This window comes from Carcharhinus amblyrhynchos, chromosome 6 (assembly GCF_965287045.1).
Source record: "Carcharhinus amblyrhynchos chromosome 6, sCarAmb.v2.hapA, whole genome shotgun sequence".
Lineage (NCBI taxonomy): Eukaryota > Metazoa > Chordata > Chondrichthyes > Carcharhiniformes > Carcharhinidae > Carcharhinus > Carcharhinus amblyrhynchos.
In genome coordinates this window covers 73,377,979-73,389,014 of record NC_137329.1, presented here as the reverse complement: position 1 = coordinate 73,389,014, position 11,036 = coordinate 73,377,979, and the positions used below count along the sequence as shown (strand labels likewise).

Genomic DNA, 11,036 nt, shown 5'->3' with positions numbered 1-11,036 from the left:
CTACTTTTTCATCCCTCCACACGCCCTCCAAGTTCCTCATTCTAGATTCACCAACCAGTGGAAATAATTTCTATTCATCGTACTCCCTTAATAATCTTGAAAACAGCAATCTTCTAAATTTCAGGGACTATCAACCTAGTGTGTATGATCTTTTTTGCAATTTAACCTTTGGAGCCAATGGATCATTGATAAAACTGTGTTACGTTTTCTCCAAGGTCAATATATCCTACCTAAGGTGTGTGCCCAGAACTGAACACAGATTTGTACAGCTATAGAATGGCTTCTAATCATTTGCATTCTAGTTATCTCTAAATGATCAGCATTCCATTAGCCTTTTTTGATAATCTTTTTGTATCTAAATATACTTATGTACCAAATTCCTTTGGATCTCCATCACATCTAGCTTTTCACCATTAAGAAAGTACATTTGAATTTCCATAAACTGGGGAAACAATTATAATGTAAAGATATTTTGACACAGTAAGTAGATGAATAGGTAACTATGATTTGAAAATAAAATATAGTAATCATTTCAAATAATTGCAGTTGCTGGTTTTGCAGTATTCTCAGCCTTTCCCCTAACATGCTTACACATTTTGGAGAATTTTCTCAACTGTCCTTCACTGCTTCAGAGTCTACCTTTATTTATAACCAGAGGGTGACCATGGATTGCAGTTAAATATCACTGATGTAATCCACAACATAGAATTTCACACACACACACACAAAAGACCCAGCCAAGCTCATTCTAATGACATTGCAACTCAAAAGGATTTTTAATGCTTACAGTACAAAATTTGTCTCAATCAGCTGAAGCTTGTTAAACTCAAACAGGATTTCCTCAAGGCCTCGTGACACCATTTTGGTCACTAAGAAGAGCAGTTGAGTAAATATTGAAAGAGATGGAAAAGCAAATTACTGTGGATGCTGGAACCAGAAAACAAAAGCAGAAATTGCTGGAAAATCTCAGTAGGTCTGACAGCATCTGTGGAGAGTGAATAGAGCCAATGTTTCAAGTCTGGATGACTCTTTCGTTAGAGTTCATCCATTGCTGCTGTTTTTGTTGCGAGAGATGTTGATTCTTATAGAGATCAGACAAGAAAAGAGGCCACTTTCATCCAAAATAATCTTGTACCAAAATCATGTTTCTGAAAAGTTTTCTTCAGAATAATGTGAAGTTTTCAGTCGTGCAAATGATGCCCTTTCCGAAATGAAGTATTAGCATCAAACATTGGTTGGAAAAAGATAGAAAATAGGTTAATGTACAAAACAAAGCATTTTCCATAATAATTTAGCAACACCCTTTTACCCAAAATGAGATGAAGCTTTCCCTCTATTTCACTGATGGTGTGCTCCCAGTTCGCATAGAACAAAATCCTTTTGAGTTCAGTCCTAAAGCTGTTAATTAAATTTAAACACATCTATTTAAACACATCTGTTGACAAACATTGGGCAGGATTTTGTGTGGCAGCAGAGGTGGCCTGCCAGTGATCAGCAGTGGGATCTTCTGGTCCTGCCAATCTCCACAGGTTTTATGCACCCCTCACCACTGGGAAACCCATGGTAGGGATGCGCTATGGCAGAACCAGAAGATCCTGCTGCCATGAACGGCTGGAAAATTTTGGCCACCATCAAGATTACTGACAAATTCGTTGTCGATAAATCTGTGTCCCAAGATATCAAAATCAGATAATGTAACTAATCTCATTTTTCTAGTAAATGATGCTGTACATCAACACTACAGGGTAACAGATAGTACAGGGAGCATAGAAATTATTTTTGTAGCTGACACTCGAGTTCTGCACAACGTGTTGTGTGATGCAGGTGCTAGGAAAAAGGATATCACTTCAAGGGAAGGGGATAGGGAAGAGGTCAGAGACATAGGCCTAGGTAGGTTCCTGTTTGCATTGGGCAGGTTCAGTGATAGGAGCAGAAACCATCATAAGGAGGCCAAAGTTGCATTCTATGTCAGTGTGAAAGCTTGCTGTGACTGTCCCCTCCACCGTTCATGGCAGGAAAATCATTATAATACATTTGCATCTCATTATGTATCCCATATGCCAGAATCATTACTCCCGCCCCCAGTCAAATAATCCATTCACAGTGGTGTGATGTTTTCTTAGTGTGCGTGGGTAAGAGGATATCACATCAGGCCTCTACTGCTTCCAGGAGTCTCTCCACCTTGGCCTTGGGTGCGGATTATCTGGTAGCCATCACTTCCTGGCAACCGATGAAGTATGGCTGGTGTGCACTTCGGCCTTTAAATGTGGTGCCTTGATGACTGCAGCGCTGAGGTAATGGCAGGGCAGACAAGGGCAGTGATACAATGTGGAATCTGTGGATAAAAATGTTTGGCACTAAGTGCCACACTACATCACAGGTAATTCCACCATTGCCATCGGCAGGTTCGATACTGCTTAATTTGTGGGCCTTGGCTGATTTCTGGGAAAATCTCACTCAATGTTTTTTTTTTCCTTTTCATTCACAGGTTTTAAGTCGGTCCGCCTTGTGTCCAAGGGGCATACACGCGATGGGTCGTACTGGAGCTGCTCTTCGTTGTTCGAGATTGGCCTAGTGCTTCATGTCGTAGTGTGTGCCTAAACTGGACCAGATACTGGGCAAGACGGTAGCTCAGTGACTATCGCTGATTGCTGTGCAGACACATGGATTTGGTCTGGTGTCTGTGGGAGTTTGCGCATTCTCCCCGTGCTTGCGTGGGTTTTCTCCGGGTGCTCTGGTTTCCTCCCACACCCCAAGATGTGCTGTTAGGCTGATTGGCAGTAATAAATTGTCCCTAAATCAGTTTCCCTCAATCTGGATGGCCATAAAACATTAGACAAGGGTCGTGGGTGGAGAGGGGGACTGGTGGTCTTGAGATGGCGACGTGGGCTCGTTGGGCCGAAGGGCCTGTTTCCCAGGCTGTTTTTGTTCTTTCTTTGTTCATAGTCTGTGTGGGAGCTAATAACATTGGAAGGACAAGATCAAGATTTTGCAGCGTAAATTTCAATCGATAGCAAAGATGATTCAAAAGGACGTCAAGGGGTAGTAAATCTTTGGATTACTTCCAGTTCCATAATCTTGTGAATATACTTAATTAAAACAGGTTAATGTGCGGCATGAGAAATAGTGCAGGAGATTCTGGAGGTATTCAATCCAGTTTTGGAACAAGAATGGATAGGTGGCATCTCATTGTCGCTGGGCCCAATGTCCTCATGCGGAGGTTAATTACTGCTATGGGGAGGATTTAAAGTAAACCGATTTATTTGATAGCTTGTGAGTTTACTATCAAACAGATCGGTTGGACTAAAACCTGGTGTTGTCAGACTTTTTACTGTGCTTCAATCCTATCCAGCACTGACTCTCCAAATCAGGGCAAGAACATATATAGATATGCCTACCTCAAAAATTAATTCCTATAGCCTCCATCATGCACTACCTTGTCCAGTGAGATGCAATGTGATAAGATTACGTGCGAGTCATAGTCAAAAGCTGGTAATGTGCATTAGTTGAGGAGATCTAGGTATGAGGCTTACCGCAGTTAGAAAGTAAGATAGGGCTTTTGATATAAAGTGAATCAGGCTTCATGGTATTTTTAGGTGAGTGAAAGGTAGGGATGGAGAAGTTGACATATTTAATAGAGTGTGAGGCTCATGAGCAATGTAAGGTTAGGGCATTTGAAGATGAATTTACTGACCTTGATTACTTGTCGAGACCATTAGGTTTCTTTCCGTATTACATACAGATCCTCAGGGCTTTGACAGTGATGAGTATCTGCTTGCACTGCCTTCCCCGTGTCTATCTGAAGAGGCATCTGGTGTGTAGACCCTAAGTTCAGAATTCACTCCTGAACATTTTTGGCTCTTTCCTCCTCTTTCCTCCATATAGAAAAGGCTTTTCTTTTATCCGTTATTCTGTATTCAGAGTTTATCACTTCAAAGCAGTCACTAAAATGAGGAGGTGAGTCAGAAGAAAGAGTTGTCAGATATTTCTACAAAGGATAATGATTAAGGGCTATTATGTCTTTTAGAGAAAAAACTGATAAATATTTGAAACAGAGATGGTTCAGGGTTATGGGGAAATTGTGGGTGTTTTGGATTACTTTAGCAAACAACTGACACAGGCTTAATGGCTCAAATGGCCTCTTGTGCAGGAAGTGGGGATCAAATATTCACCTCCAAAATTTGCCCACAATAAGAAAGGAGTAAATAGATATTCAAATAAACCTAATGAGACAACCATGGTCTTGGTCCCTTTAACAGCTTCACACTGAAGGTCACTGAATACTGTATGGAATTCTCCACTCAATCCATTTGGTTGGATTAGCATGACATTTCTTGATGCATATCCCGAGATACACGTATGAAATAGTGCTTCGTAGCCAATGTGGGATCCTCTGTATGGTTTGCATTAGTTAAAAGGCTTCATTTTAAGATTTTTCGACCCACATAACTAATCATGCTATTCTTTAAAGCTAACTTGGCCATGTTTTAAAACTCAGCTTGGAATTCTGGGTTTTGAGCTTAGAAATTGACTACATTTGAAAATGCAATGTTAAGCAAAGTTTTGCATAACAGAACTTTCATAGTCACACAGCTCTGAATTGTTTTTGAAAGCAGGAGACTGCTTGTACCCAGCTCTTTAATAACACAGATAACTGTTATTAACAATATATGTATTTGGTTATATGTTCAGTTCAGTTATGTTGAATCCTGTACAAACTTTTGGATTGAGTCTGTTGTCTCTCTCTCTCTCTACCAGTAAATTGCTATCTTTCGCTTTCTGCAAATGCTAATTTTAAATGATGCTCAATAAATGAACTTTTACTTCTGACCAGTTGTGCGTATGTCTATTCTGAGAACAAAACCCTACAACCAATCAATTGCTTTTTGACAGATTGTCACCTGGGATTTAGAGATAAAATGTGTGTGTTGTAACCTGTTATTCTCTTATTCAAGTCAAAAAGTCTTGACTTCCAGAGACTTGATCACATAAATCTAGGTAGGTGCTTTAGACTCTAGGACAGTACAGAAGGAACCCTGCATTGAGATAGGTATGACATTTTCGATGGCTATCTGCCATTTAAGATAAAAGACCCCATAACACGATTCAAAACAAAACTGGAGAGTTCTCTTCTTGTCCTGGCCAACTTCAATCCTTCAATCAATATCAATGGAGTTTGCATGTTTCCTCTGAGTGCTCTGGTTTCCTCTCACACTCCAAAGACGTTCAGGTTAAATTTACCGCCATGCTCAATTAGCCCTTAGTGTCAGGGAGATGAATAGGATAAATACTAGAGTTATCGGAATCGGGTGCGGGTGGGATTGTTGTTGATGCAGGCTTGATGGGCCAAATGGTTTCTTCCTACATTGTAAGGATTCTATGATTTGGGATTCTAAATCATATTAAAACAGATTATCTTATTTTTCTCACTGCTGTTTGTGGAACTATGTGCAAACTGACTGCTAAATTTTATCATCCACAGCATTTGCACTTCTAATGTCATGAAAGGCTCTAGGCCCCGAAGCCTCGGCCTCGCGTGATGGGAGACGCGGTTCTGTTTGAGTTGCTGCACCTGGAGGTTGTGGCGCAGCTTCAAGCGGAGGCGGAGGCCGTGGAGACGGAACAGGGAAGATGCATTTCCACATTGGAAGGGATGGGTTTCCGGGCAGGACAAGGTCTGATCGAGAGGTTCACCAGAGATGCACCATCCTTCAAAGATGAACTGGACATTATGAAGTTTATCTGTAAAGAATTCTGGACCAACCTCTTCCGAAAACAGATTGATAATCTGCGAACGAACCACCAAGGAATTTATGTGCTTCAGGACAATCGCTTCCGGCTCCTCACTCCTGTCTCCAATGGGAAGCAGTACTTGGAGGAGGCACCAAAGTTCCTAGCCTTTACCTGTGGGTTGCTGAGAGGCGCGTTATCCAACCTGGGTATCAACAGCATGGTGAGTGCTGAGGTTTCAGTGATGCCAGCGTGTAAATTTCACATCGTAATGCAGAAACCCTAGGAGTGGGCTGCCCTGTGTCTGAAGTTTGAGAAACGTAGAGAGGTGACAGTGAAACTGCAATGTAGACAGGAGAAGTTTGTGCCTTACCGTTTCTGTTTAGTTGTTCCAGAAGAAATGTTAGTTATTTTTTGATGGTTTTGTGAAGGGGATTATAAGGTAAATGTGGAGAATATAAGGGGGATTATAATCAGTCAAAGCCAATGAACTGGAAAAAAAAAACCGTACCGGAAGTTAGGCCAGGGGATAGTCGTTAAGGGGGAGCGGGGGGTATAAATCGGATACTCACCCGGGGACCCACCTCATTGTTCTCCGGAGCATTGAACCTGGTGGCTGTGGCTGTGGTGAGTGACTGATTTAAAGTAAAAACCACTTTTTTCCTGTACTTCCGGTTCTCGGGGCTTGTTAGAGTGTAGTTTACTTCCGTACCGGAAGTTAGGCCAGGGGATTGTCGTTAAGGGGGATCGGGGGGTATAAAAATAGGGGTAGCAGCATAGAGCGGGCAGCGTCGGGAGGGGGCAGCGGAGTGAGTGGGAACAGAGTGAGGAGGGCTTTGGCTTGCTGGGCTTATGCGAGTGCAGGCTTAGAGAAGGTGAGTGACAGATTTCTACCTTTGGGAGCTTACAGGAGGTTGGGACATGGCAGGGAATATAGGGAGGAATGTAAGTTGTGTCAGGTGCCACATGTGGGAGTTCATGGTGGTGTCACGTGTCCCCAAGGTCCACATCTGCAGTAAATGTTTGGAACTGCAGCGCTTGAGGGCCCAGGTCAGGCAACTCGAGGGGCGGCTGGAAGATGCGTTTCTAGTCAGGGAGAACAAGGAGATAATGGCTGGGAACCATGAGAAGGAGGAGGTCTCGAGGGCTGAAGAGAAGGGAGGATGGACGACTGTGAGGAGGGGAAAGAGGAAGAAGAAGAGCAGTCAGGGTCCCCCAGCCTCCCCAGAGGCCCCCCAAGGTTCGTTGACAGGGGCACAGAAAGATAGGCAGGAGGAGGAGACTAACTTAGAGGGACAGAAGGGGGCCGGTAAGGTGATAGTGGTAGGGGACGGGAGGGTCAGAGGTATCGATAGGAGGTTCTGTGGACAGAGGCGTGACTCTAGGATGGTGGTCTGCCTCCCTGGAGCAGGGGTAAAGGACGTAACGGACAGGGTAGAAGGAATTTTGAAAGGGGAGGGGGCACAGGCTGAGGTCATAGTACATGTAGGGGAGGGGGACATAGGAAGGAGCAGTAGGGTAGAGGTACGTAGGCAATTTAGGGAGCTGGGGGCCAAACTAAAGAGTAGGACCTCCAGGGTGGCACTCTCTGGGTTGCTGCCCGGTACAAGCAGGGCAAAGAATGAAGAGATCATGCAGCTGAATGCATGGTTGAGGGATTGGTGTAGGGTAGAGGGCTTTACTTTTGTGGATCACTGGGAGGTGTTTAGGAGAGAAGGGCAATTGTACAGGAAGGGTGGGGAGAATTTGAACAGGAGGGGAACTAATGTCTTAGCGGGGAGGTTAGCTAGGGTGTTTACGAAGGGTTTAAACTAATATGGAGGGGGGGGGTGGGGAGGTGGCTGGGAGCGAGTCGGGTGAAAGGAAAAGTATCAGGGAGAAGGAGGTTCCAAGGGACACTTGTGGGTTGAACTGTGTCTGTTTCAATGCTAGGAGTGTGACAGGGAAAACGGATGAGCTTAGGGCCTTGATGTGTGTGAGGCAGTTAGATGTGGTGGCTGTAACAGAGACGTGGTTAAGGGAAGGGCAGGACTGGCAGCTGAATGTTCCTGGGTACAAGTGTTTTAGGTGTGACAGAAGAGGGTTGAAGAGAGGTGGAGGGGTGGCACTGTTGGTAAAGGAAAACATCACAGTAGTGCAGAGGGAGGACAATATGGAAGAGATAGGGATTGAGTCGCTGTGGGTGGAGTTGAGGAATAAAAAGGGAGAGATTACATTGCTAGGGGTGTACTATAGGCCACCCAACAGCCCGAGGTCAGTGGAGGAAGGTATTTGCAGGGGCATTTTGGATAGGTGCAGGAAGAATAGGGTGGTTGTAGTGGGTGACTTTAATCTTCCTGGAGTGAATTGGAGGGGGCCTAGAGCTGGGGGTACGGAGGGAGAGGAGTTTGTGAAATGTGTTTTGGAAGGGTCTCTAGAGCAGTATGTAACTAGTCCGACTAGGGGAGAGGCTATACTGGATTTAGTGTTGGGTAATGAGCCGGGGCAGGTGGGAGAGGTAGAGGTAGGTGAACATGTGGCTAATAGTGACCACAAGTCCGTCTACTTTAGGATAAAAATGGAAAGGGACGAGTGCCGGCCGAACGGGAGTGTGCTGAACTGGGGAAAGGCGAGCTATAGCAGGATTAGGAGGGAGCTGCAGGACACTGATTGGGAAGGACTGTTAGCTGGCAAGTCCACGGTTGGCAAGTGGGAGGCTTTTAAAGGCAAAATGAAATGGTTGCAGGGGAGGTATGTTCCGGTTAAGAGGAAGGATGGGAAAGGTAGGATTAGAGAGCCGTGGATTACAGGGGGTATCGAAGACTTGGTCAGGAAGAAGAGGGAGGCGTATGTTAGGTCGAAACGACTGGGTACGGAGAGTGCGCTGGAGGAATATAGAGAGAGTAGGAGGGAGCTAAAAAGGGGAATTAGAAGGGAGAAGAGAGGGCATGAAATGGCTTTGGCTGGTAGGATTAAGGAGAATCCAAAGGCATTTTATTCCTATATTAGGAGCAAGAGAGTAGTTAGAGGGAAAATTGGTCCTCTTAGGGACAAAAGCGGGGAGTTATGTATTGAGTCGGAGGGAATGGGGGAGCTCCTGAATGAATACTTTGCGTCGGTATTCACGAAGGAGAGGGGTTCGGAATCGTGTGGTCTGTTAGAGGGAGCTGAGGATCAGCTGCAGGAAATATCTATTACGAGGGAGGAAGTGCTAGGGCTTTTAGGTAGCGTAAGGACGGATAAAGCTCCGGGGCCTGATGGTATTTATCCCAGGCTGCTTAGGGAGGTGAAAGATGAAATTGCTGGGCCTCTGGCGCAAATCTTTGTCTCTTCTTTGAACACAGGTGAGGTCCCAGAGGACTGGAGGGTAGCAAATGTGGTACCGCTGTTCAAAAAAGGTAGTAGGGATAACCCTGGGAATTATAGGCCGGTGAGTTTGACATCGGTGGTAGGGAAATTAATGGAAAAAGTACTTAGGGGTAGGATGTATGAGCATTTGGAGCGTTGCGGTCTGATTGGGGATACGCAACATGGCTTTGTTAGAGGGAGGTCTTGCCTTACGAATCTGGTGGAATTCTTTGAGGAGGTGACAAAAACGGTTGACGATGGGCAAGCCGTTGATGTCATCTATATGGATTTCAGTAAGGCGTTTGACAAAGTCCCTCATGGTAGGCTGGTAGAAAAGGTTAAGGCGCATGGGATACGGGGTCAGGTAGCTAGGTGGATTGAGAACTGGCTGGGCAATAGGAGACAGAGGGTAGTTGTGGAGGGGACTTTGTCCAGCTGGAGGCCAGTGACCAGTGGTGTGCCGCAGGGCTCAGTACTGGGACCTCTCCTCTTTGTAGTCTACATAAATGACTTGGAAGAGAGCGTAGGTGGTGTGATCAGCAAGTTTGCTGATGACACCAAGATGGCAGGGTTGGCGGGTACTGAAGTGGATTGTCAGGTGATACAACAGGATATAGATAGGTTGGTGCATTGGGCAGATAGGTGGCAGATGGAATTTAATCCTGACAAATGCGAGGTGATGCATTTTGGAAGGAATAATGTAGAGAGGAGCTATGTGATTAAAGGTAGACAAATTAGGAGTATAGAAACACAGAGGGACCTGGGAGTGCAGGTTCACAAATCCATGAAGGTTGTGACACAAGTGGAGAATGTTGTCAAGAAGGCTTATGGAATGCTAGCCTTTATAGGAAGAGGTATAGAGTTTAAAAGCTGCCGTCTAATGCTTCAGTTGTATAGAACGTTGGTTAGACCGCATTTGGAGTACTGCGTCCAGTTCTGGTCACCTTACTACCGGAAGGACGTGGAGGCTCTGGAAAGGGTGCAGAGGAGGTTTACCAGGATGTTGCCTGGCATGGAGGGGTTGGGTTACGAGGAAAGGTTGGAGAAACTGGGACTTGTTCTCTTTGTAAAGACGGAGATTGAGGGGTGACATGACAGAGGTATATGATACTGAAGGGAATAGACAGGGTCAATAGTGAGAGACTGCTCCCTAGATTGGTTACGAATACAAGAGGACATGATTTAAGGGTGAGGGGGGAGAGGTATAATTTGGATATGAGAGGAAGGTTCTTTACGCAGAGAGTAGTGGGGGTATGGAACGCGCTACCGAGTGGGGTGGTGGAGGCGGGAACGTTGGACTCGTTTAAGGTTCAGTTAGATAGGCACATGAGTGAAACGAGGATGGAGGGTTATGGTAGGGGTTATTGAATAAGGGTTAGAACCTCGGGAGACACCGGAAAGGCAGGCTTGTGATTAACGTTTTTGTCTTTTCACTCCGCAGGTGGAGGTCCACCTCGTTGTCAAACGAGGGGCATGCACATGGTGGGTCGTGCGTGGGCTGCTCCTGGAGGTTCCGGGAGTGGCCTAGTACTTCGTGTCGGTGTGTGTGCTTGATCCTGGACCGGTAGACGGGCGCCGCAACAGCTCGGTGACTAGCACTGCTAGCTGTGCAGATACATGGATTTGGGCCTGTGTCTGTGGGAGTTTGTGCATTCTCCCTGTGGTTGCGTGGGTTTCCTCCGGGCGCTCCGGTTTCCTCCCACACCCCAAAGATGTGCTCTTAGGCTGATTGGTTTTACCAAATTGACACTATTCTCCCCTGAATCTGGCTAAGTCAGGGGTTCTATTTGTAGATACGCAGGGTAGAATAGGTGTAGGGTGATGCGGCGGCACGGGCTTGTTGGGCTGAAGGGCCTGTTTCCCGTGCTGGGTTGTTCTTTGTTCTTGAAAGATGCCACATGAACTCAAATTCTTCCTTTCAGATTCAAGACCCAATTTTCACACAAAATCCCACAACTGATAAATTAGATGTTTGGTTT

General features: G+C 45.4%; 1 pseudogene; it reads left to right on the top strand.

The window, feature by feature from the left end:
* The first annotated feature begins 5,539 nt into the window (after window positions 1–5,539).
* LOC145344491 (trafficking protein particle complex subunit 6b pseudogene) lies at window positions 5,540–6,190 on the top strand (annotated as a pseudogene).
* Window positions 6,191–11,036: the final 4,846 nt, after the last annotated feature.